This window comes from Zonotrichia albicollis, chromosome 3 (genome assembly GCF_047830755.1).
Source record: "Zonotrichia albicollis isolate bZonAlb1 chromosome 3, bZonAlb1.hap1, whole genome shotgun sequence".
In the NCBI taxonomy this organism is placed as follows: domain Eukaryota; kingdom Metazoa; phylum Chordata; class Aves; order Passeriformes; family Passerellidae; genus Zonotrichia; species Zonotrichia albicollis.
Window position 1 is genome coordinate 40,385,858 of NC_133821.1, and position 26,669 is coordinate 40,412,526.

Below are 26,669 nucleotides of genomic sequence, written 5' to 3' on the forward strand. Positions count from 1 at the left end.
GCAGCACCAACAAAAAGACCCCACGAAAAGCATGCTAAACCTGAGCTGTCAAAAGTTCTAGGGAAATGCATTATGGAAAAGAACATATGGCACCCTAATACTTTTTGAACAAATTTACCCTGAGTTCATAACAGCTTGTGCTTGAATCTAGTAAAAAGAGAGTGTTCAAGGTTGAGTGATTTGTGTTCTTCTCTCTAGTTAGAAAAAAACCTAAACCTAGTACAGCTGTTTGATAGAAGAAAATTGATCTTATCAAAGCCATATGAACTATCTTCCCAAAGTTCAGAAAACCACCATTTTGATGGTGGCCTTACCACAGAATTTTTGCATCTACAGTACTCCAGAATATTGTGAATGGAAGAGAATAGGTTTCACAACCAACTTCTGCTCTAATAGTCAAAGAAAGTTTTCTTCCACTCAGGAGGAAGAAAACTGTAGGGGGAAATAAAATTGATAAAAAGCTGATGTATTGAATTCTTCATCAAGTTAAATCCTACTCTAAGCAGAAGGCTTGGAATCACAGTTCTTCTTAATATCCAGCTCCTTTGTTATTTGATTGATTCCTAGATACTTTGTGCCAAAATAGTCAGGATTTAAGATTTGTGCTCACCCTTAATGCCACAATTGTCTTGGATATCAGATGGGGAGGGCTGCGTCTGATTTATCTTGATCTTAATGCACTCATTAAGAATTCAGTCAATGAGATTAAAGCCCACCCTGCTTAGCCCTTATACCTGTTTTAGTTTCTTTATAGAACTATTTTCCTGTAGAAATATCAAACTTACAAAGGTCTGAAACTTTGATAAAAGCAACCAATCCACATTATTAGGCACATCAGACCCATCTGTTTCGGTGAGCTCTGAGAAGTAGCCCCTCAGACCTTAGGAAAGTGAAAATGGTGAAAGGCCATGAGGTGACCAAAGATCAGGATGGACAGCAAGAAAATGAGCTGGCATACTGAAAACTGTCAACTAACTCAAGATTCAAACTGCACTCTTGTGGTGCAAAGATTTTATCAGTGTGAACAGCCTTATCTTGAGTTCTGTTTGCATTTCAATATAAAGTAGATGCAGACTGAATGTTTTTCAGTGAGTTCCTATAATAGGTCATTTGTCTGTTTCCTTTCTCTTGAAACCTCACATTTTTTCAAAGATAAATGTATTAAAAGTTTCCTGAAAAAAGCAAAGGAGATAAAAAAGCAGAAGGGATTCCTGAAAAGAATCAAAATGAATAGATCAAAGGCTTGAATGAAGCAGGCTATCATTTTTTTCATGTTCAATTGCCATAAAATATACTGGATGTTAGGTTGCCAATTTTATTTATGTCCTGATCTGTTATTAAAAATATACAATTAACACCAGCATTGGGTAAGATAATATGTGAATGGTCATTCAGTAAGTATAACTAACCACCCAAAAATGGCTACAAAAGCCATATGCTGCAGTAATCACCATAGTTCAGAAAAGTCACCCATGCATGCCATCAGTTTTTCATTCTGTTTTCTTCCAGTCTAGATTAAAATCAATAAAAAAGTATCTTCAAAGGAACCCTTATCCTTTCACATGTTTTGATCACTATTGGTGTTCTGAGTCTTAACTGTGTTGTCAAAATTCATGGATTGCAATCCTTCAGCTGACAAATAAGGCAACCTCCGAGACACTGGATCTGCTTAATTAGGGCATTTAGCTAATATCTTTACCTGCACATTTGCATTCTTCACAGTGCTGCTTCTTAAAGCTCTCTTCTGGGTCTGAGCATATCTTCAGAGTACAGCTTGTACGCCTGAGCACAGCCTTTGTGCACTTTGTGCATATTTTGGTAAACACAATTAGAATGGATTTTCAAAGCTAGTTTGAAATTATTTGTTTTCAGCATAAGAAACCATTAAATGGCCCTGTTCTATTGGCTGAAAGGAGACAAAACCAAAGAATGACTGGGATTTAAACAGGAAAACACACAGACTTCCAAGTACTTTCTATTTTCTAAGGGCAAGGAGATGAAAAACATCTGGAAAGGTTGAAACTGATGAGAAAGGATGTTATCAAACTCAGTGAAGAGTCTCTACATTCATTATCTTTTTACTATTTGTGTGTCACTAATTCATGTAGAATGGTACTATACGTGTCTGTATTTTTATCAGACAGTCTAATAAATTATTCAGAGTTGAGATGAATCCAGAGAAGACTGCCTTCAAATGTTCAATATTTTCATGATGCTTTGGATTAAAAAAAAATAAAAAGTAGAGAAGGTGTAAAGGAAGTGGAAGAGGGAGCAGAAGGGGTTGGACTTAATGGAACAACTCATCAACTTCCAAAACACCCAGTAACAGAGAAACTTTGGCATGAGTTGTATTCATTTGCAGTTTGTGTTGGTGAAGCTTGACTGTGGATTTGAGAACTTGATGGGTTTGCACTGAAAGTTGTGAAGTCTTCACTGTCCCAGTACATCAAATACTAGTGACAAAATTTTGCTTGGGTTCTGGAGTAGCAGCAGGGGAAATCCTGACTCCAGCTTCTAAGCCTATGGAAAACTATTGATTTTGCTCTAGTGTTAGTCTTCCTACTGTTATTGTCATAATAAATTAAGTAGCCCAGGCAGAACACACCAGCACACTCAGAACCAGGGATAGTCACAATTCTAAAAAGACAGTGGTTTATTATTGAGATTATTCACAACAGCATATTCACACTTAGGTTATAAGCATTTTGAGGTGCACACCAGCTGTTCCTGCATGCCTTGTCCACACTTGAGAAACTACTGTCATAATAATAGTTTTAAGAATAATGGATGATTAAATGGGTTAAGCTAAACCTTTCAACAGTGTCAGTCAAAGCCATAAAGCCACAAAGAAAAAGCAGCTTTTAGGCTTCTCTATACGCCAAAGATTTCAGGCTGATGCTCACAGTGGTTCTCTGAATAATAATCCCACCTGTCAACATATTTGTTTCACTCATTTTAGATCTCTGACAAGGCACTTGACAAGGATCTTGTCTCAAACACCACTCTAAGAGTGTTCTAAAAATTCAGCCAAGAAAGTAGTTTTCATTTTTTGAGCCCCTTTGATCCTTTCATGATTTGAGGCTTTAGAGCTGCTAAAAAATTGTAGGATTAAGTTGGGCAAAGGCAAAGTACCATAATAAGCACCAGAGTCCAGCATCCTGAGTCTCACAACATGGAGCAAGAATCACTATTGGTTGTGTGTGGGTCTTCTAGAAACATCTCTTCCCCAATAGATCTTGATATTTTTAGAATTATAACTAAAATTCAACTGACATTTCCTAGGCAACTGTACTTTGGCAGTCCTGGAATGCAAGCAAAAAACCCAAAACCACAAACAAATAAACAAACAAACAGAAAACCAAACCAAACCAAACAAAAAAAATTGCACTGAGGTAATGAAATTAATTTTTCTATTTTCTTTTTTCTTGGAATTTTGATGCTTGGAATTATGCCAGCGCTGATCGAATGGTCTGCCTCTAATTTAAATACATTCTCCTATCTCAGGAACAATATGTTCCTTTTCTTTATTAATTTTATTCTTTGCCTGTAGCATGTGGCTGTAAAAACAAATCAAATCAGCTCACTTTATGCAAAATCCAAAGAATTAATTGCTTTCAGTAAAACACTCATACATCCACACTTATGAAAAAAAAATCATTCCCATTACTTTTAAGGCTCTAGAAAGGTACTCAAAATATATTGTTAAAGAAGTAAAAACAAACTGATACTAAATGATGCATCTGTAAATGAAATTATTAAATAGGCTGATGGTTAAATGACACACAGATTTTGAAAGTCAGGGTAAAATTAACTGGAAAATCCTACCCAGTCCTTGCTGTTCCTTGCAGTATGGACATAGACTGAGTTTCATATCCATACCTGTCAATATTTCAAAGTCTTCAATTCAAACACAATGCAAAGGCATTAGGTACAGCAGAAAAGAGCTGGTGGAAGATTGCCAATATTGGCAAATTCTGGTATAGAACATGGGTAACCTTCTGAGTAGAGGCAATTAACAAAACTGGGAAGGGTTCAGAAATGCATGTTTTGTGATCTTTCATGCACAAACTGCTCCAGCTGATACTGAAATCAGAAATAAGTTTCTTTGAATATCAGTTTCCCCTCTCAGATTAGTTCAGGAGTAGGGGAACTGTAAAATGTTACAAAATTGGCTTAATCTCCCTCCAACCAGTTGTGCCAATGTGTAAGTCAGGATCAGCCTAGCTCAGGCTGTGTTCAGACTGAGTACGGTAATTTTCAGCAATCAGTGCCTGTGGCACTGATCCTTGGATGTCAGGGAGCAATGTGCCAAAGGACAGCCTCTGGAAAAGTCTCCAACCACAATCATGGCTGTATCCAGAACAATTTTCTCAGTTCCATTGGGTGCTTCTGCACAAGCTCCCAACCTGTGATCTGCTTTTTTTTGCCAAACAGCTGGTTCAGAAGGTAAAAGATTATTATAGTAGATGGCTAAAAAGCATTGTAATTTTTTAAACTGTACTAAAATGAGAAGAGATCAAAAGCCTTCATGGCACAAAGATAATTCCTTTAGCAACTACTTAATCCTGCAGTTTATTTCAATCTTCTCCACTTACTTATCCTAAAAATAAACCTTGCATTTTCTCAGAATATTTTATTCTTGACATTTCTTATTTGCTCTCCACTTGATCTAACCTCAGCTCTAACTTTGACTCAGATCAAATATAATACTTAGTGCTTAGAAAGTGATTTTGGTTTGAAGTCTCAATCTGCTTTGCAAACATCAACAAACTCAGCCCATTCTATTTCCAAAAGTCAAGTATTATTTGAGGACTTGAGAAAGTTACTGACAGAGCCTGGAAATGAAAACTGATGAAATCATTTCCAGGACAATCTACCTCTTAAATAAAAGAAAACCTAGTTTTGAGGGAGCTTTTTGGTTGGGTGTTGGCTGAGTGTTTTAAGGGTATGAGACACACTGTGCTATGCAGGAACAAAACTGAGCTAAATCACTTCTTGTGCTGTTCTTGTAACTAAAGTGAGACAGCATACAAATGCCAATCAGAAACTGTTCAATTGTATTTCACTGGTAAAATGCTGTCTTGTCTGCTCTAGAATGTTTTGATTTTGACTTCATTCTTTGTATAAAAAGAATTTTGTAGTGATTTGATGAAAAAAATAGTTATTTCATATTGATTCTCTCACTTGGTTCTCTGCTGTCTCTATTTTTAGAGAAAAGTTAATATATTTAGAATAGATGTTACCTCAAAAATATTAATTATTAGGATTGGATAGTCAAATGATATTCTGATCATTTCAGTATTAATTTACTTGGAAATTTTTTCTTCACTTTAAAATTCATAATTTATACAAAGTAGGAAAATAACATGGTAGACTTGGGATGTCCTTTAAAATACAAATTCTACTTTAGCAAAGACCATGTACTCATTTCATTTTAAGAGTCTTGTAATTCAGGTCCTACAACAAGCTTGTGTGCATTTTGTCTATTTTGATTCTAAACATTTTACAGGCTGTCTCCATTTCCAAACAGAGTCTGAGTAGCTTTGATGGCATCCCTATCACAAAAAGAATAGGGTCAGGAGGGCAAGTGGTGGACAACAAAAATGAAAGTGTACATTTTTTATATTCCAAGCTAACAAAACAGTGACTTGTCTGGTCCAGGCCAAGCAAGGATTTCCCAATGGCAAGTACAGGATGGTATGTGATCCTGTGTGGAGAACTACTAGACAATGTAGTTCATCTACAAGACTGATGTTTCCATTGGCATATACTAAAACTCTCTTAGCTGCTATAAAGAAAAGGTTTCTGTCTATGTATTTTTAAACTTTCAGTTGAGTCAATTTTAAAATGTGAATATAAACTTCTATCAATATGGATTCTATTACAGAAATATTTCTATAGTTTTTGGATGATGGTGTTTGGTTTTATAGAGATTTGTCAAATGCACGTGATTTTAGTAAAGTTAAAGTATACACAATGAACCAAACTAGTACAGATCTAACCCTAGTTTAGAGGTGCCAAAAAATACTGAAATGGGGTCCCATCTGGCAAAAGTGTTCAGTCTCCACAATTTTTCCTGTCTTAAGTGGGAATCATGTTGGTTCATTCTCTTATAATTCCTACAAAACTGAAGTCTTGATGACTGTGTCAAAGACTGTGCCAAAATACTAATTGTTAAAAAGGAGAGAGTCTACTTCAGCTTTATATTGAAATATAAAGTGTTGGTTGGTACAGAAACAGCCTAGCACGTTTACTCAGTCAAAAATAAGTGAAGGAACATCAGGGTACACTTACTTAGAAAAGAAAATAGCTCAAGAATGTGACTAGAAAATATGAAAATAAACAGGCATGTCAGCCAGCTGAGACATTTCTGGAAGCAAGTGGGTCAGACATCAGCAAAACATATGGGATCAGTCTTAAGTTTGAGGTATTTATAATCAAGAGATGAGCTTCACAGTACCTCCCATGCTCACCAGGGATCACAGTGTGACTGGAACTGACACACTGAATTTTACAAGCTGCATGATGCAAAGTGCATCAAAATACAGCAGGTACAGAGATGTGTGGGAAGACTGAATGCAAACCTAAAGGGTGTGATTTTTTTACAAAGTGCTAAACACTCACAAATGCCCTGAGACTTGATGATGTTTAAAAACTTGGATCTGATAATGAAGGCACCTGATTTTACAGGCCATGAGTGGATGCCAGCTCTTTAAAAATATCTCTAATAGTTCTGCTGACATATTTGGAAGAGAAAAAATACACATGGGGTACTCCCTTGCCCGTACCTAAAAAGATTTGCACATAAGAGTATGTCAGAGATTTTCTGCCCTACTCCACTTTTTCTTCAGTCATCCTTCCCAGGGTTAATTTCCTTTTACATCCACAGCTTTAAAGTCAGAATAGCCTTTTCTCATTTAAATTTTTATCCAGTTTGAAATCATTGAAAAGGTAATTTTTAAAGGTCATGGTTTATCAGATTAGCATCATGTGCACACGGTCAGACATGAGGTATCCGTAGAGGTAGCAATGCTTAGGAAAGGTGAAGGTTTCTATTTTAATCTTGACCCTGACTTGTCATTAATCCCAGCTAGAGACCAGCTAATGCTCAGGTAGGGAGGAGCAGAAACCACAGAAGTGCATAGCCTTGACAGAATTTATGGCCCAATGCAAGACTCATTTTAGTGCTGAAACACTGTTTTTCCCAAATACAGCAAAGTCTGAAAAATAACAGTAAGTAGACTTGCAAGGAGAATAAACAATTTTCATTTGCAGCTAGAGGACCACAAATGGAAGATTTGTATTCAGGAAGTAAAAAGGAATAGAAGAATTTCCAAACAAAAAATAAGAAAACAAGTGTGATTATTTCCTTTTTGCATTATCCTGTGACACAGAAATAGATATATCCTCTGAGCTCATCACTCTACAGGATGACTGGTAGCTTTGATGCCAATTTAGATTTTATGCTGTCTGTACAATTCCCTGTGCAAATGTTCAGTGCTGCTCATAATGCCCTTTGATATTTTGCAGGTTTTGTTCAGATATTGGGGCAGCCACATGGATATCTGAGGGTCTCTTCTGGGTGACCTCATTTTGAGAGTATTAAAGCATGGAATGACAGCACACATTTCCCACGGGTATGCCCAAGGTCTTTGGGAGCAATCACTGACACAGCTGCAAGGAGAGGTGCTCCGCCTCAAAGAGTAGAATGCTTTGGATGGCAGAGATAAATTTCTGGTTTCTTCTGGTCTCCAGATCTCTTGTGTACTCCCAAAACTCTATTTCTTGGCCTGTTGACACTGCTAATTATATTTCCATATAATTAACCCAAGAAGATTACCTAAAGGTAAAATATAGCTTTTCCATTCCAGACAATTTTTGAGACTTTGCTTCTTTCTCTATGGGATCTTAGTATTAGCTTTCTCAGAGGCAATCTTAAGCTTTGAGAGATATCCAGATAACTTCAGCTTTCAAAAGAAAAATTCCTTGAGATCAACACAGCACAAATAAAAAGTCTGGGGAAGAGGAGAAGCCCCATTAGAAGAGTTTGATTTTAATAAGAGGATGATGAAGTTAATTAAAACTCAGTGTCCATGAGGAAAAAAGACTAAGAAAGAGCTTTGGGGTTTTTCCTTTAGCTTTGCTCCAGCTGTTCCTATCTCCAAGCCAAATAAATGAGCCAAAATGATACAAGTTGGCAGCTTTTTTATAGCAAGGGGATCATCTGTTAAATGGTTAGGTTGATTTTGTTTTGCCATAATAAGATGGGGAGTATAGTTTCTAAGTTTTCAGCAGGAACTGAGCCAAAAGTTCTCACTGCTTTTTTAGCCTCTCTTCATTTCACTGCCCATAAATTATACAGTGAAATCCCTCTCCCTCAGAGCTACTCTCATGTCTGGACTTAGTCATCAGTTTCTTCTTTGCCTTTATAAACTTTAACCTTTCTGTGCACCTTGTGAGTTCTGTGCTTCCATTAATAAGATGATTATGCTTAAAAATATCCACCTGTTTTTGTCCAAGAAAATAGGCATTTGTGCATGCAAATTAGCTAATAATTGGCCAGGTTTTAAATAGACCCAAAATTTAATGGGAACACAATAAATCTTTTACCATTTCATCTATTATTAATTCTTTCTAGGCCACCCACTTTTAAAGATTCAGACCAGGTGCCTCAAAAGACAGGTATTGTCTGTATTCTAGACTAATCAGACTAGTGAGCTTGCACCTAGGGCCAAACTCTCCCAGGCACCCTCAGTGATTGTCTGTTGTGATTGTCACAAACCTGGCTTTTTTCTGAAGTAAGTCCTTTGGAGAACCTCATGCTCAATGTCATTCCTATGGGTAGTATTGCTGTTCTCAAGAATTGGATCTGTTACCCAGTGTGCAACAAACCAATAATTACACACTCAGGAGTGACATTCGTTATTTATTTCAGAGTTGTGCAAGCCTGGGTAGTCAGCAATATTCAAAAAATCAAGCACACCAACTCTCAAAATTTTTACTATTTAGACATTGTAGGAATTAGTGTCCATTGGATAGAAGTGATGTAGATAGCTCTCTTTTTAATTAGTATTCTATCTTCTATTGGCTAATGATTCTCTCATTTCTCACGCTAATTAGTCCATGTGCTCAGTCTTTATCTTCTTTTAGGTCAGTGGGTTTCTCGGGTTTGTTGCTTGTGAGTCAATGGCAACAACCAGCCCCTGGTGGAATTACCTTTTACCCAGTTGGAGCTAATGTCACACAACTGCTCAATTGGCTTTATTAGATTATTTCTTATCATCTGAGTTCTGACAGGTGTCCTTGCAGCCTGAACATTCCACAGTTTTTGTGTCCACAATCAGCAGGCATCCTTCTTCCCAAGCTTTGTTATCCTCTCCCTAGGTCCCAGATCACTGAATCATGTCCAGACCTAAAACTTAACAAGGCAATACTATCAACAATAATTTGGTTTTCTAACATATGCACATCACTTAAAGATTATAAACTGCTATCTGTTTCATAGATTAAATCTCTGCTCTTGTTGATTAGGCTTGAAAATATACAAAGAGCATCCTTTCTTAAAAAAAATTTACATGTTCCACTTTTTGCAACAGTATGAACACAACGTATGTGCCTAGCTGACAGTTCAGGTAGTCATACATAATCCCTTTAACTAAATCATGACACAAACTGACTGGCATCGTTTGGAAGTTTTAAATCACTCTATATTTAACATCTGTTTCTCCAAAGACTTGAGAAATCCGTGAAACGGCTGAATGTACTGAGATTTCCTCAACAGGAAGAATTTATGTATTTACTTTTGTCCTGTGTGCTCTTGGCCCCACAAAATGATTTGATGCTGAAAGAAGTTCTTCATATCAGTGGATTTCCTGCTGTTTCCCTTCAAAATGAATAAGGTCAAAACAAATCAAGTCTGTTGTCAATCTGCTGTCTCCTTCTCTTACTGAATATTCCTCTCCATCTATGCTTTGTTTGACCAAGACAGTTTCATCTCAAGTTGAAATTAACAATCAATACCTCATTTTCCCACATTTGCCTTTCCTGCTGATTCACCTCATTCTGGCACACTGAAATCTGGGGAGCTTCATGTGCTAAAACACTAAGTGGTAGCCTCCAACAACTGCTGGGAGAAAATCTGCAGCTGGGCTCTGCTTACAAATACCAACCATTCAACCAGCAGCTGTACAACAAACAAATTAATTAATCAGGATCTCTAAGGTTTGCAAGCAAGGGACCTAATTCAGTCTTAACTAGGATCATTCCCTAGGTTAGTAACGGGCAGGAAGAAAATCAGCAATTCCACTAAAATACCCTTCTGTCAACCCTAAGCTCCAATAGAAGTTAACAAAATTGAAAATAAATCTTAGACTAAGAAGCTGGTTGGAGGAATCTAGAGGAATAAGGTGATTCTAAAAGGATGGCAAAAAAAAAAAACAAAAACTACATAACTTTTTGTACCCCCAGCTGTAAATATCCTAGATAGCAGATCAGTTTGCAGTCTGACACAGGAGATCAAGCCTGAAAAATCAGAGCTGCTTACAGATGAAAGAAATGAATGATGATTTTGTGTAGGAAACAGAGAGATAACTTTAACTCCTAGAAAGTACGCTGTTACTTAGGGTTCAGGGAGAAGAGTGACTAGTCATTGAGATGAAATGGCCAACAGTCTGTGCACCAAGTTCCTCCAACATCTGGAGTTCTAAAAGTCACTGAAAACAGGAGAAGTACTTCACAGTGCTGAAACTACAGAAATAAATCAATCAATCAAACCAATGACAAACTTGGCAGTATCCTGAGAGTGCCTAAACAATAAGTTTTGACAAAGTTGAACTTAAGGAAGACATGGGTATAAATAAGGAAAGAGGTGTTCTTTCCACAGTCTTTGCTTTGAGATTCTCCACAAACCTCCTAGTTACCCTGTGGTTTTGTTTACACTTCTGTAAGATTGAGAGATCAATGAGACATGAATTCTGGAAGGCTCCATCTCTGAGAGTTAATGAGGATAGCCTAAAAAATAATACCTAATATCAGTAAAAGTACAGCATTTCATCAAAAGCAAACTCAGCTTTCAGCCAAACCTTCATTTCACCTCACAAACTACATAAATAAACAACATAAATAAACATAAATAGCATAATTTAAATCTGAGTCAGTTTTCTCTCAATCAGTACATTGATGAAAACATGGCCCATTCTGGAAAAGGAAAGTAGAGAGGTTCTGGGTGCTTCTTAGAATAATTTTTTTTGGTGGAAGTTTTAGGCTGTCAGCATAATGTGATAAGGAATCCCATTGGCTTCCACATCAATATTTATAATATATTACTAAGCCTATACCCTTGCTGATTTCACATCAATGCTCAACCTTTTCAATGATAAATTAATCATCCAGCTTGAAGTACTGCACAGTATTCTAGGCAGTTTGTAAATAACTCCTTCCATCAGATTCTCAGATCATACAATACCAACAGAACCAGTAGAGTCATGCCAGCATTGGATTTGGCTTGTAACTCCTGCCTCAAGGAGTAGAGTCAATTCCATGATACAGCAAAAGGCTGATCAAAGAGATCAGGACAGAGGAAGTTATAAACAACTAGATAACAAATAAATGGATTAGTTGCTTTCATTTTTCTGTCACAATTATTATTTATGATTCCTCAATCCTAACACTATGAAAATGAAGAGAATATCACTCCATATCAATCTGATGTGCAATACAGCTCATACTATTTGAGAACTAATCCAAAAGCAGAGAGGCCCTACCCATCATGGCATAGCTTGCCATTCTGTGTTATATGTTCTTATTTTGTCACCTGTATTATAGAAATTGCAGCCCTCCTTTTCCCCATATCCCCAGATTTGTATAACTTTCTATCATAGTTTCAAATGCTCAGGGCTGTAAGATCAACAACCACCCTGATTTTTTGCAACGTCAGCCTTGAGCTATAACATACTGTTGTGGTGTGTTGCAATATCCTGTTTTACCTTCTCCCTTCCCCCTCGCCCCTCGCTGAGTGTGCCCTGTCAATCAGGCTAACATACCAGCAAGGCGTCGTGTGATAGGTGTCCCTAGTCCCTTGAGACCCTGCCCCTTCACCTGGTTGGTGGCTCACCTGTCCCCTCCCCTTCCCCTGCCCTGAGTTTAAAATGTTAATGAGACCATGAGGCCCCCATTCTGTTAGCAGCAGTGGCCCAGTGCAGACATCTCTGTACCAATGGAATAAACATCTGGCAACCTTCTAGCAGAATCCACTCTCTTTCTCTCCACTATCGCCAGAAGCTCTCTCTCCTGAGGAGAATGGAGTCCTGTCTTGTGCCCCGCTGCACTCTGCCGCCAGCCAAGGTATCTCTGGGGTAAAACACCACAGTGCTGCCTTTGGCCAAGCAGTGAAGGTCAGAACTGGCCTAGGCACCATCTAACTGGTTATATTGGGATACTTATTCCAATATATTGGCGTCCCTGTGGGTGGGCTCGACTCTGCAGCCCGAAAACGGACTCGCAGTTCCTCAGAGAAGCTCTGGCAGCCGTGCATCCAGCTGAAAGGAGCCTGGCTTCAAGACTCCCAGCTAGAGACTTTGGGAATATTCCCAGAAAAAGTTTCGTGGACTGTTCGGTGCCTTCTGGAAAGCCCAGCTTCATTGTGGTGAGCAGATTTTCCAGAGGAAGAAAAGGGGAGCCTCTCTTGCACCCAGAGAGAGGTCCTTTTCCGGTGGAGACCTGCCTGCCTGTACCCAGCCTACAGCTTCCATTTCACGTGAGTATCTCTGCTTTCGGTAGAGCAGAAGCTCAAAAACAGACTCTGCCGCGAGTTCTGTTCCTTTTTGCCTTTGCATTTTTGGCTGCGCAGCCCCACAGACAAGAATTCATAGCGTTCTAGCTTTATTTTCTGCGTGTGTTTCACTGTCTTTTAAAATTCGCGCCGGAGCGGCCCCGGCTCAGCAGCGTGCTCAGACACGTGTAAGGAGATTCTCTTTCTCTTTCTCTTTGCGGGGGAAGGGGGGGGGCTCTCTTTCCACGTGGCCGGGGGACCTGCGGGGTCGGGAGTGTTCTCTGCACACGCGGCGGCGGGGGGGGCCCCGGTTTCGGCTGCCACGTGGAGTGGCTGCTCCCTCTGCTCCGCGGGGGGGCTGCATTCCACCCCGGGAGAGGCTTTGTTTCTGCCTCTGCTCGGCAGGGCGTGCCCTGCTGCTGCTGCCCGGGAATTTTAAAAGCAGTATATACAGCTGCATTGTGAAGCTTTTGTCTGCTCGTTACTGCTTTCTATCTGTGGTTTTTTTTGGAAATTGGTAGCTGATTTTAGCTTTGCTTTTGGTCAGGCGGGATTAAGTACTTTGCTTTTTACATCTAACATGGGTTCCAAACTTAGCATTGTACAAAGGGGAGTGTATTATAATATTGTTAGCATTTTAGTCAAGAGTAATGTGAAATTCTGTAAAGGAAAATTGAAACAGTTTATAAGATGGCTTTTTCTGCAGTTCCCAAACATTTCCCCTGAAGAAATCCACAATATTCAATTCTGGGATAAAGTTGGGAATGAATTGATAACCTTAGGACAATCTGGCAAATTACCCTCAGCTAAATTTGTGTTCTGGAGTTTACAAATTCGAACAGCATTGCTCAAACAAAAGGAAATGGAGAAAAAGCCAAATGTAAAGCCATGTACCTCTGCTCTCTCTGTTCCTCCCTCTCCCTCTAAAACCCCTAAACCCCTTTCCCCAAAACTTGGTATTTTAAAGAGTGCAAACTCATTGGGAAGTCGGCTCCCAGAGAGTGCAAGAATACCTGAGTTGTTTTGTTCACAAAGCCCTGGCCAGGCTGCGTGTCTTTCCCAATCCCCTGTATCCCCTCCTCTAAAACCCAGAGCACGTGTTAGCTTTCCGGAAAGCAGTGATGTCCAAAATGGCCCCCAGTCCCTAGGGGGTGCACAAGATGGTGGGTGCCACGTGGCATCTTCCCAAACCTGGTCTTCTTCTTCCCAAAATCCTCTTAAGCATCCCAAAATTCCTGCCCCATCCCCCTCTCCTCCTGTTCCTCGTGACACCTTCCCCCCTCCCCCCGCCTTTCCTGCAGTACCCTCAGCTCCGCCTCTCTACTCCTCCCAGGGGGCGTCTGCTGACGTGACGTCACCAGGTGACCCCGCCCCCTGCCAGCCCCTTGACCCCACCCCTTGTTCCCACGGTTTCCCCGCCCCTTGCCGGTTCCCTTTCCCCGCCCCCTCCCCGGGTTCCCACGGTGGGGACACACCCACTGCCTGTCCCCAAACCTGTAGCTGTGATCCCAATGCTTCTGATTCAAGGGATACAGAGCAGGGGACAGCAGACCCAATGCATGGTGCCATGTTGTCACTGGCTCCTGTTACGTTTCAGCCTGCAGCTCAAGCAGGAGCAGCCCCTACTGCTAATTGGAGCTCCTTTGGACGACAATTGATTAAAGAGATCTGTAAATCTCATAAAGAATATGGTCCACACAGTCCATATTTCCGTGGCCTTTTAAATTCTGAATTAAGTAGGACTGTTGTGGTTCCACATGATTTAAAACAAATTTTTTCATGTCTCATGACATCCACGGAATTCAAATTATGGGAATCCGCATTGAAACAACTGCTAAAAGATGCTCTCCCAGGCTTACAGGCTGATCCAAACACAGCAAAAGACAACAATGGTAACCGTATCACTATTGATCACCTCTGTGGTGAAGGCCAATGGTCTTCTCCCTCAGTCCAAGCTGCTGCAATTCCTGCAGAAACACTTGAGAAAGTAAAAGAAGCAGCTGAAAAAGCATTCTTTTCCCTCCAACCTGAGGGGCTCTTTGAGCCCTATAGTAAAATCAAACAACTACCATCAGAGCCTTTTTTGAAATTTGTAGAAAGGCTAACTAGAGCCATTGAAATACAGGTTAAAAAGGAAAATGCTAGGGAAGCAATTTTAGAAGAAATAGCGTTTACAAATGCAAATGAACAGTGTCGAGCGGCAATCCTGAGCCTTCCCATGGAACCTTCCCCTACATTAAAAGATATGCTTCTAGTCTGTAACAGGAAAGTGCCTCTGATGAGTGTGGCTGAAGACACCAGACCAAGGCTGCTGCCAAGACCACCCCAGCGTGTCGCTGTTGCCAGCCCTTCACCTTTTCCCTCAGCACAGCAGTACCCTGGGCAGCAGCGGAGACCGGCAATGGTTGAGCCCACTAAACCATGTCTGCTTTGTAATAAGATAGGGCACTGGAGTAACCAGTGCCCCCTGAAAAAGGAATTTGATGAATTTAGAAATGGCAGGGGAGGAGAACTACAAGCCCTCCCTGGGGGTCAACAACAAAAAAACGAAGAATAAAGCGCCAGCCTGCCAGGCGTGCAGACATAAAAGGAGCAGGCCAAGAGAATAAGGGTAGCAAAATAAATCAAGCGCGCAATAATATTAACATTTGTGTAAGTGAAGCAAGTGCTTCAAAGACCAAGTCTGCTAGTCCACTGTTGAAAGTGAAACAAAATAACCTTTGTTATGATTTAAGTGATTCTGTATTAACCGCATCTTCTGTCAATGAGCCTTACAGGTTGCAGCTGACAGAGTCACTCCACCTGAAGGACACTGACTGGCATATTGTCTCTGTAAATCCTGAACAGAAAGGTACTTGGAACCAAATTCGTTGTAAGTACATCATCACTGGGGACAAAAACACACCACAAGAGATCGAAATTGCTCTGGGAATAACAACATCAGATCCCAAGCAATTTGTTCTCAGCCTGCACTGTTTCCACCCACCCCTGTTTCTTCCCAAGGGACAAATTGTTGCTCAAGCTATCCCTGTGCCATCTTTACCTGAAAATGTCGATAAACAAGGGCCCACAGTCGCCCGGGTCCAAGTTATTGGGACAGATAAACCCAAATTGTGGTGCAATGTCAGTGGGGGTGGGGAGTCTAAACGCATTGAGATGCTTGTAGACACAGGTGCAGACTGCACAGTGATTCCAGTACAAGACTGGCCAGCACACTGGCCTTTACAAAATGTTGCTGGTCACCTTCGAGGTGTAGGAGGTCTGCAATTGGCAAGGCAATCCAAAAGCATTATTCAATTCGAGGGTCCAAACGGACAATTGGCAAATATCCGTCCATTTGTGTTAGATTATTCAGAACCTTTGTTAGGGAGAGATTTAATGGCCCAGTGGGGTGTCACAATTAATATTCCAGACTCTCCACAGCATTTTTTTGCAGCAGTCATTAAACAACAGCGCCCCACCCAAAAACTTAAGTGGAAAACAGACGAACCAGTTGATGTGAAACAGTGGCCACTCAGTAAACAAAAAATAAAGGTGCTTGAGGAACTAGTACAAGAGCAACTAAGAAAGGGCCACATTGTGGAGACCATGTCCCCATGGAACTCTCCAGTGTTTTTCATCCAAAAAGCTGACAAAAAGAGGTGGCGACTCCTCTGTGACCTCCGACAAATTAATAATGTAATTGAAGATATGGGTTCTCCCCAACCTGGTATGCCATCCCCAACAATGCTTCCCCAAGATTGGAAATTAGCTGTTATTGATATTAAAGATTGTTTCTTCCAAATCCCATTTCACCCTGATGATGCACCGCGTTTGGCATTCTCTGTCCCTTCTATCAATTCAGAAGCTCCTATGAAAAGGTACCATTGGACTGTTCTTCCTCAAGGCCTGAAGGTATCTCCAGCTATCTGCCAGTGGTATGTCTCTTCCCTGCTTTCCCCAGTGCGTGCAGCCGCAGAGAAGGCCATCATCTATCATGATATGGATGATATCCTTGTGTGTGCCCCCAATGATGATTTACTAACATATGCGCTTGACCTAACGATCGATGCATTGATTGTTGCAGGGTTCGAGCTCCAGGAAAAGAAAATTCAAAAGATGCCACCTTGGAAGTATTTGGGCTTAGAAATTGGAAATAGGACCATTGTTCCTCAAAAACTAGAAATCAATCCAAGGATCAAGACCCTTGCAGATGTCCACAAGTTGTGTGGGTCTTTGAATTGGGTAAGACCATGGCTTGGTCTGACTAATGAAGACCTTGCCCCTCTTTTCAATTTATTGAAAGGGGGAGAGGACCCAAGTGCTCCTAGGTCTATTACCCCAGAGGCACGGAAAGCTCTAGAAAAGGTTCAGATTGCAATGTCCACAAAACAGGCCCACCGATGCAGGCCTGATCTGCCATTCAAATTTATCATCCTAGGTAAGTTGCCACACCTCCATGGAATTATTTTCCAGTGGGAGGAAGAACAAACACCTAAGGCAAAGGACACACCAAAAAAGGACCGGGACCAGAGGGACTCTCTCTTGATCATATAATGGGTTTTCCTCAGTCACAAAAGGTCCAAGAGACTGACAAAGCCTCAGGAACTGGTAGCAGAACTGATCCGGAAAGCAAGGACCCGGATCAGGGAGTTAGCAGGATGTGATTTTAAGTGCATTCACATTCCAGTTGAGTTAAAATCAGGTCAAAATACTATGAAAATACTGGAACAATTGTTTCAAGAAAATGAAGTGTTGCAGTTTGCTCTGGATTCCTACTCAGGACAATTTTCGGTAGCACGGCCCGCTTGCAAATTGTTTGAACAAGATGTTCAATTTACTTTAAAATTAAGAACTGCTCTAAGTAGGAGACCTTTAAAAAGGGCTCTAACTGTCTTTACAGATGCGTCCGGGAGGTCCCACAAGTCCGTTATAACTTGGAAAGATCCTCAAACCCAGCAGTGGGAGACGGACATTGCTGAGGTGGAAGGTTCACCTCAGGTTGCTGAATTGGCTGCGGTTGTTAGGGCTTTTGAAAGGTTCTCAGAACCATTTAATCTGATTACAGACTCTGCATACGTGGCAGGAGTAGTATCCAGAGCAGATCAAGCAATACTGCAAGATGTATCTAACATTGCACTTTTTGAATTGCTCTCAAAACTGGTAAAGTTAGTCACTCACCGAGAGCAACCCTTTTATGTGATGCATGTCAGGTCACACACTGACTTGCCAGGGTTTATCGCTGAAGGCAACAGAAGGGCAGATGCTCTTGCTGCGCCTGCAGTGATGGCCACTCTCCCAAATGTTTTTGAACAGGCAAAAATCAGCCACCAGCTTTTCCACCAAAATGCACCTGGCCTGGTTCGCCAGTTTAACATCACTCGAGAACAGGCCAAAGCGATTGTGACCACATGCCCAAATTGCCAACAACATGCACTCCCTACAGTGAGTACGGGAGCAAACCCAAGGGGACTGAACAGTTGTGAACTGTGGCAAACAGATGTAACACACATACAAGCTTTTGGACGGCAGAAATATGTTCATGTTAGTGTAGGTACCTTTTCTGGAGCGGTCTATGCTTCTGCCCACACAGGAGAGTCATCTTTTGATGCTATTAAGCACCTCTTACAGGCTTTTTCTTTCATGGGCATCCCCAAGGAACTGAAAACTGATAATGGGCCCGCTTATAAATCCAAGGAATTCGGGAGCTTCCTGCAGCAATGGGGAGTAGAGCATAAAACTGGCATCCCCTACTCCCCTACAGGTCAAGCCATTGTAGAAAGAACTCACCGTGATATTAAAAGGGTCCTGGACCAGCAACAACAGGTTCTGAAGGTAGAACCTCCCCACATCCGGTTATCCAGGGCACTATTCACAATCAATTTTCTGAATTGTTCTTTTGACAGCCTGAACCCACCCATCCTACGCCACTTTGGGGGGAGCAGTCACAAGTTGATAAAAGAAAACCCTCCGGTTTTAGTAAAGGACCCTGAGACTTGGAAAATGGTGGGACCTTACAAATTGGTTACTTGGGGACGTGGATACGCCTGTGTGTCCACCCCCTCTGGTTTAAGGTGGGTTCCTTCCAAATGGGTAAAGCCCTATGTTCCCAAAGTCTCAGAGAAATCTGCAGAAGCACCCCAGGTTGCTCACACTGCCTGGAGAAGGAAACGTCGCACGCGTTCTCTGGAAGAAATTCCATTTAAGCCTCCTATCTGGAATAGTTTGTAATATATGTTTGTCTTAAGTTTCCTTTTACCGATTTAGATCCTGCTGTTCGTGTGCAGTCTCGAGACGCCATGAGACCGAGCCTGCTTCTCGTCCTACTTGCGATCATTTCTCCAGCGATCTCCTGGTTAGTCCCTCAGCCCAAAGCAAATGTATGGACCACTCTGGCCAGAGCCCTTGGACAAGATCACATTTGCCTCTCCACCACGACAGCCTCGGACCCCCGTCAACTTGCCTGGTGGGAGTTCCCTTTAAATCCTCAGAATTCCCGAATGAAATGTGGAGTGCTTTAAATGAAGTTAACTTACTCGCACCTTCCCCTGGCCATTACCCTGCTGACAATCCTTTGCTGTTTTGGCAGGAGTGGGCGAGAAAGTTACCAGTGTCAAAAAGGGAGCCACAAGAGTTCCATCTCTTAGGCTCCATGAATGCAACCTTTTGCATTCACTTTAAATTCAATTCCCGCTTACCATATCATGAAGCTAAACCAAACACCTATCCTAACCCTAGCAACCCACTCTACACAGACAAGAACTGGTGTGAAAATTCAGTCCTAGTTATGCACTCATCTGGTGGTGATTACAAGCCTCGTGAACTCCCAAAAGGTGTGTTTTTAATATGTGGAGACAGAGCATGGGCAGGTCTCCCTCCTCGTCTGCTCAGAGGTCCGTGTACATTTGGCAAGCTGAGCCTGTTAACACCAAATCGAACAAATCTAATACACTGGCAAACTAAAAACAACACACATACATTGGCTATCAAAAAAAGAGACCTAAGGCAATTAGACCCTGACTGTAATTCAGAAATTGTTCACTGGTCCAGACTAAAGGCCACTGCAATTACAGTCCTTCTGCCGTGGATCTCGGCAGCAAAAACTATGGGAGAATTAGGCCGATTGGAATGTTGGGTTGCAAAACAGGCAAACCTCACTTCTACTGCCCTGAGTGACCTCTTATCAGATGAGGAAATTACCAGGCAAGCCACCATTCAAAATAGGGCAGCCATAGACTATCTGCTCCTTCTGCACAACCATCGCTGTGAAGAATTTGAAGGACTCTGCTGTCTCGACTTGTCATCGAAGGCAGAGAATGTCCATGCCACAATTGACAAGATGAAAACTATGGTGAACGACATCAAGAGAGAAACTGACGACTGGCTGAGTGGACTTTTCAATGGCTGGGGACTCTCGGGCTGGTTGGGATCTATTCTGAAAACTGTCATTTTAGTGCTGTTTATATTAGTTGTAGTTATTGTAGTTTTTAGCATTGTTTTTGGAGTAATCAGATGCATGATTCTCAAGTTGATCTCAAGCTCATCTCCCCCTCCTGAGGTCTACCATTTGGAAGCCCTCAGTGCTCCAGTGGATGACCTAGAGGCCTCAGTGGAAAACACTGACCCTCCTGTAGAAGAAGAACCGATTTACCAACCATGGTTTGGCAATCATTCTGCACCATAAACACAGTCCTCTTCTTTTTAAACAAAACTAGGGGGAGATGTTGTGGTGTGTTGCAATATCCTGTTTTACCTTCTCCCTTCCCCCTCGCCCCTCGCTGAGTGTGCCCTGTCAATCAGGCTAACATACCAGCAAGGCGTCGTGTGATAGGTGTCCCTAGTCCCTTGAGACCCTGCCCCTTCACCTGGTTGGTGGCTCACCTGTCCCCTCCCCTTCCCCTGCCCTGAGTTTAAAATGTTAATGAGACCATGCGGCCCCCATTCTGTTAGCAGCAGTGGCCCAGTGCAGACATCTCTGTACCAATGGAATAAACATCTGGCAACCTTCTAGCAGAATCCACTCTCTTTCTCTCCACTATCGCCAGAAGCTCTCTCTCCTGAGGAGAATGGAGTCCTGTCTTGTGCCCCGCTGCACTCTGCCGCCAGCCAAGGTATCTCTGGGGTAAAACACCACAGTGCTGCCTTTGGCCAAGCAGTGAAGGTCAGAACTGGCCTAGGCACCATCTAACTGGTTATATTGGGATACTTATTCCAATAACATACAAGGTATATTCAGTTCACTGGAAAGAAGGAGGATAGTTTGTTGCCATATATTGTATTTACAATGAGAGAGCAGGTATGGATCTACTTTTTTCCATGGACTTCTTACCTACAGTCAGCTGATGCAGCTGATAGTGACAGTCACTGCAAACTGATGGCATCACCAGAATTTTTGAATATGTCCAAGTAAACAGTACTCAATAGTAAAATAAAAGTAATAAATAAGAGGTAATAAAATAGGCATTTAATAGGCAATTTATTAAAATAGGCAATTAATTTGTGTGATGAGGGAGCAGTGTTATCAACGGGAAAGCATTCAAGTTCCAGAGATTAATTGGTATACCAATACATGGAGTGGTTAAAATACTGACCCAGGAGCCAGAGTAGGGCACAAGAACCCAGAGTAAGTTATGAGAATTCAATATAAGGTGTTGTTCCCCTCCTTCACTTGTCGTTATCTGTTCTAGGATTGTCTTTCACTATCTGTTCACATCAGAGAGCCCCAAGTACAATGGTGTTCCACTTGTAGCCTCTTAATGCCTTTATAAAAGGTAAGAGGCTTCAAGTCTTCTTGGAAATACAAATCACAAATATATCAGCAAAAGTTATAAGAAAAAACCCGTCCTGACATGAATGTTTCCTGGAGAAGAAATTAAGATGTCACTTCAGTATCTTTCATCAATGCCGAATTCCCTTGCATTAAATTCATAACTTACAATGTCTTGTTTGAAGACAGTGTGAATAATGAGATGAAGATTTTAGATATAAATTGATGCCTAGTATTTATTTTTACTCAAAAAAGTAATAACCATCTCTTTCAAAGATAAATTGGAAGGACTGACCATCCATTGAGAACACTGTAATTGATTCATGTAGTGAAAGATGTAGTGAGGGGAAGAATTCAACAATGATAAAAGGAGATAGAGTCTATCCTGCAAACATGCAACCAGTAGAAGAAACACAGGGTCATAATATTATTCAGATTACTCTGATGAAGCTTGTAACTTGAACTGCAAATTTAAAAAATGCTATGCACCAATTATTTTGATTTGATTAAGAAATTTGATTTTAGGAACAATTTTTTTTACTGAGAAGATGGTGAGACACTGAAACAGGTTGCCCAGAGAATTTGTAGATGCTTCATATTTGGAATTGTTCAAGGCTGAGTTGGATGGGCCTTTGAACAACCCTAGTCAAAGGTGTCCTTGTCCATGGCAGGGAGTTTGGAACTAAATGATTTTTAAGTCCCTTCCAACCCAAACCATTCTATGACCTTATAATGCTTTTGAAATGAAACATCTAAGTGATAAAGATGTAAACTCCATGCACTGCTAGTTGCTGAAGGATTTAATCCATCTTTTAGTAATATTCCCATACCCTCTCCCCCTTAACTAAGTTGGACTTTTCTAAGTAAAATCAATGGAGATTTCTATCTTCTAATACTGACTCTCTACCTGGAGTGAAGTATTTGGAGATACTCTTATGGCTGGAATTCCACCTTAGAAATCTTTTTTTTTCTTCTTTAAGAATCAGAGTGTTTAAGTCTGTACTACTGGCCAAAGAAAAGGGCAGAGCAAAAACACAGAATAATTTATCTGATCTGTCTATGATTGTTGCCTCATAACCTTGATTTATAAAATTTTTACAAAATCCACCAAACTCTTTGGAGTTGTTTAGACTCAGTTTTGCTATATGTGCTATATGTCCAATGGAAGACATACTCCTTATCACTTCTCTGCATTGAGAGGAATGTTCATTAGTTTGGGGGTTTTTTAATACATTTACTAAATGTTTTGGAACTTTGCACCTGGATCTCAAACCCCAGACTTAAAATGCTCCAGAGCCAGCAGAATAAAATTCACTGATTTAAGGCAATTTCTTTTGAAATAATTATTAACTCTGAGCAAATGTTAATGAAAGGAATTGAAATATCTTTTTCATCTTCCCACCTCTCTACCTCTCACAATAATAATTGGCTTAATCACTTTCCAAGTATCATCTCTTGTATTTGACTAAACTATTACAAGAACTTTTAATCTTTTGGATGTTTAAGCTTCCTCCCAAAATTTTTACAACATGCAAATACCAGACTGATTTTCCTGTTATACCACAACTTGAATTTCAGATCCACTGTCACCTGATCTCATGAGTTAATTAAAGGGTATGAACTGAACAGATTATTTTCATTTGTTATGAATTCCTATTCAATAATTCCTGACTGAGCTTGGGGTGACTGAAATCTGCTACAACTTTGAGAGTTGCCATGCTATGTGCCATTTGAAGATAAGGCCTCCAAGATCCTTCCTTTATAGCATTGAGCTGATAATATTTCATTTTAAAAATCCTTCATCCAGAATATCCTCTGAAAACATAGACAGGGAAACTTGCAGGAGCATCCTTACTATCATCCTGATCACACAAAGTATTATTTTTCCAAAATAAATGTGTGAAAACAGAGGCCCTGAACCTAGGATCTGGGAAGTATTCCTGCATCCCATAGTTTGGATGTAAGCTGTCCAAGCCTGTTTGACATGTAACAGCAAACCCAGCAGCGAGTCATCAGCTAGTTTTGACAAAAAGCTCTAGCCTGGATTGTTTGATTTGGAATAAGAAATAAAGGTCACTTTTACTCTTGTTCATCATATTTATGTCAAAGTGTATGTGATACCTATACAGGGACAGCAAGGTCATCAATGAGATTCAAAATCCAGCATGAAAGGCATAAATCCTCACCTCTTGACCTGAAAGAGCAAATCTACTAGATGAACTAATAGCAGGCATTTTTAATTGTCCAGGCCAGCCTCTGGAAGCAAACGAAATCACATGCACTGAACCAAGAAGAAAACCAAGCATGCTCTGCTGAGGCATTTATCCTGGGCCCTGAGGACTCACACTTTCTGTTCTGAAGCTTCAGATTTATTGTAGAATTTACTGTTTCTGCTCTGCGGAACAAAATTTGGATCTTCATGGTTCCTTCAGTGTTTAGAAGGTTAGGAAATATTTGCTCTTCCTGGTCAGGAAAACATCCCACAGGAACTGTACATTCTGCCTTTCACAAGGTGGAATGGATGAGATTTTCAGAACTTACATGAACTACAAGGGCAGATGCTTTGCTCCTGCGTGATCCTTCAGCGTTTTTCTCATCCTAGGACTGAATCTATTCTAAATCACAGATCACTGATTTGGCAGAAGTAATGGATTGTGCCCACTATGCCAGAATGCAGAGTTCCCCCAGAACCTGCAGAGTCCATTTGCAGAAATGTACACACAGAAATAGGTAATTCTTGATCAATGCAAGTGAGCATCTGGAGATTTCTCTCCACAAAACTCCCATGTTGACCACTTCCTCAATTAACCAGAAAGAGATAAAATAGTGTCTTCCCTGAAGAAGTGAGAAAATGCGAAACAGCTGTTGCGTTCTTTCTCAAGTTGCACATCTGCTTAACTAAATATGCTTGTAGGAAAACACTTTATTCTCTCAGAAGGTCTTATGATCTTATTGCACACTGAGCTATAACACCCTGGGCTATAACTTCCAAGTACTCAACATGCAGGAATCCCTGCTTCAGCAATCAAACCCTTGTTTTTATCCCCATGGCACATATTTTTTGTCTGTAAAAGTAAGACAAGGTAAGATCAGACACTAACCCTGCAAGTTAAGACTTGAATTCCATGCTACACTTCGCCACGAATTTACCTCATGAAATTTGTTCTTTTTCCACAGCCACTCTTGTCACTACTCCTAAGTCAGCTTCTGTGTCACAAAGACGACAGCAAGCCTGTCCAGCACTCCAAGCCCACACAGACAGACTATGAATAACTAGGAAAATGACACTTTGAGTTCATTAATTGTTGGTCAAAGCTATTCAGTTCCCACTATCTGTATCTGTGACCAGGGACATATTTAAACTGACACAAGCTGTTCTATTTTTCTAGTGTGATTTGACTTATGACGCTTTAATATGTGCTTTACATGTGTATGCCCTTTCCTTAGCATGAATAATTCCATCACTTTAATGACACAGAGAAGGGGAAGATGTCCACATGCAACCAACCACCTCCTATTTAAGAGTCACACATATCTGATATTTTAGGAATCCAACAGATTTTACACCCTTATTTTGCAAAAGATGTGTCTGTGTTTATTTATCACTGCCATAAATAATGTGTTGCTTTTTAGTCTGAATCCTATTTATGGAAGTAAGAAAACAGAGACGCATAAAGGAAGATTAGAAGTTCAAATTTTGAGTTATCTGAAGGTCTTATTACAATCAAAGGAAAACCAGGAAACTGATAACTAAGAGCTGACACTCCATGCGTCATGTTCTGTCAGGTTTTATTTTGCGTGTGTGTGTGCATGTTTATGAGAGTGTCACTTTTCCTTTCTGGGCTTCTTTAATGTTAATTTTAAAATGGGACTCATATGCTGGAACAAAACTGAGAGACAAGAACATAAACACAAACTGACAGTGTCCTTAAAGACAATAAAGTAACACCAGTAGGCACCATTGGCTGTAATTACCTTGACATGGTGCTGTGCCTTTGTCTCTGTCACATTACTTAGCATGACCTTTGTAACCACAGTGCCAAAGGCTTTCCCTGGCACCTTCCTGCTCTAGGTGGCTCCAGCTTACCCCACTTTGGGTAACATCGCTCAAAATCTGTGTTGCAGACCACAGGAAACCACAGAGGATTATTTGGCACATAGTGAGATAGAGACAGCACAAAACAATATTGCTTCCAGCAAAAATGTCAACCCAAAAGGCTCAGAATACTTCACAAATACTCAAATATACAAAAAATTAAGCATAATAGGAGCCTCTAAAATTAAAGTGATTTTTTTGCAAAGATCCACAGAGCTTCCATATTGATAAAATTCCTGTCCCAAAAGAAGGCTATGGTCCACAGGGAGATGGAGATCCTTGCAGGCCTGAGGGAGCTGTGAGAGCAGGGATAACCCCCTGCATTGCCTCCTCTGACTAGAGGTCTCCCTTTCTAAGCAGTGTGAATGAGGGCTTACAAACACCATCAATGGTAAAAGTGACAGTGAGCAATGAAGAAATTATTGCATAAGAATATCTTCAGTACCGAGGGTGATACAACCTCCTTGAACTGACCTCTCTTTTGTCTCTTGTTAAGCACTTAAAACCAGGGTGCCTGGATATCTGTGGATAGGAGGAACTTAACTAAAGCACAGATTTCAGAGTGAATAAAGCAGAAGAAGATTGACAAACTTGAAGTTATTAAATGTCTCTGCTTATTCTTTCTTATTCTTTCCCCAGTCTGCTGATCTTTTTATGATATTCTCAGGTTTAGAGTTGAAAACAAGGTGGAACTTAATTGTTTCACAAATACTGTGCAACAAAGAGCAGGCAAGGATTGATCTGGGAATTTAGTTTATATTTTCCTTATTTCTTTTCCTCCAAACACATTGACTCTAAGTGCCATTGTGTTTCATTGCAAAGTAATTTAATTTATTCTCTGCGGCCACCTCTAGGTTTCTTTCATTCTTTCTTCTTTTTCACTTATCTGTCCTCTCTTGAACGATGTGGATTTGAAATGTTATTCTCCAGATAATTTAGTTTGCATGCTATTTTCTGAACATGTTTTAACCTGTAGATCCCTTTTGATTATAAAGGAGACATGACTGGCATTTGTAATAATATCCAATACATTTTCATGTATTAATTAAGATGTGAGG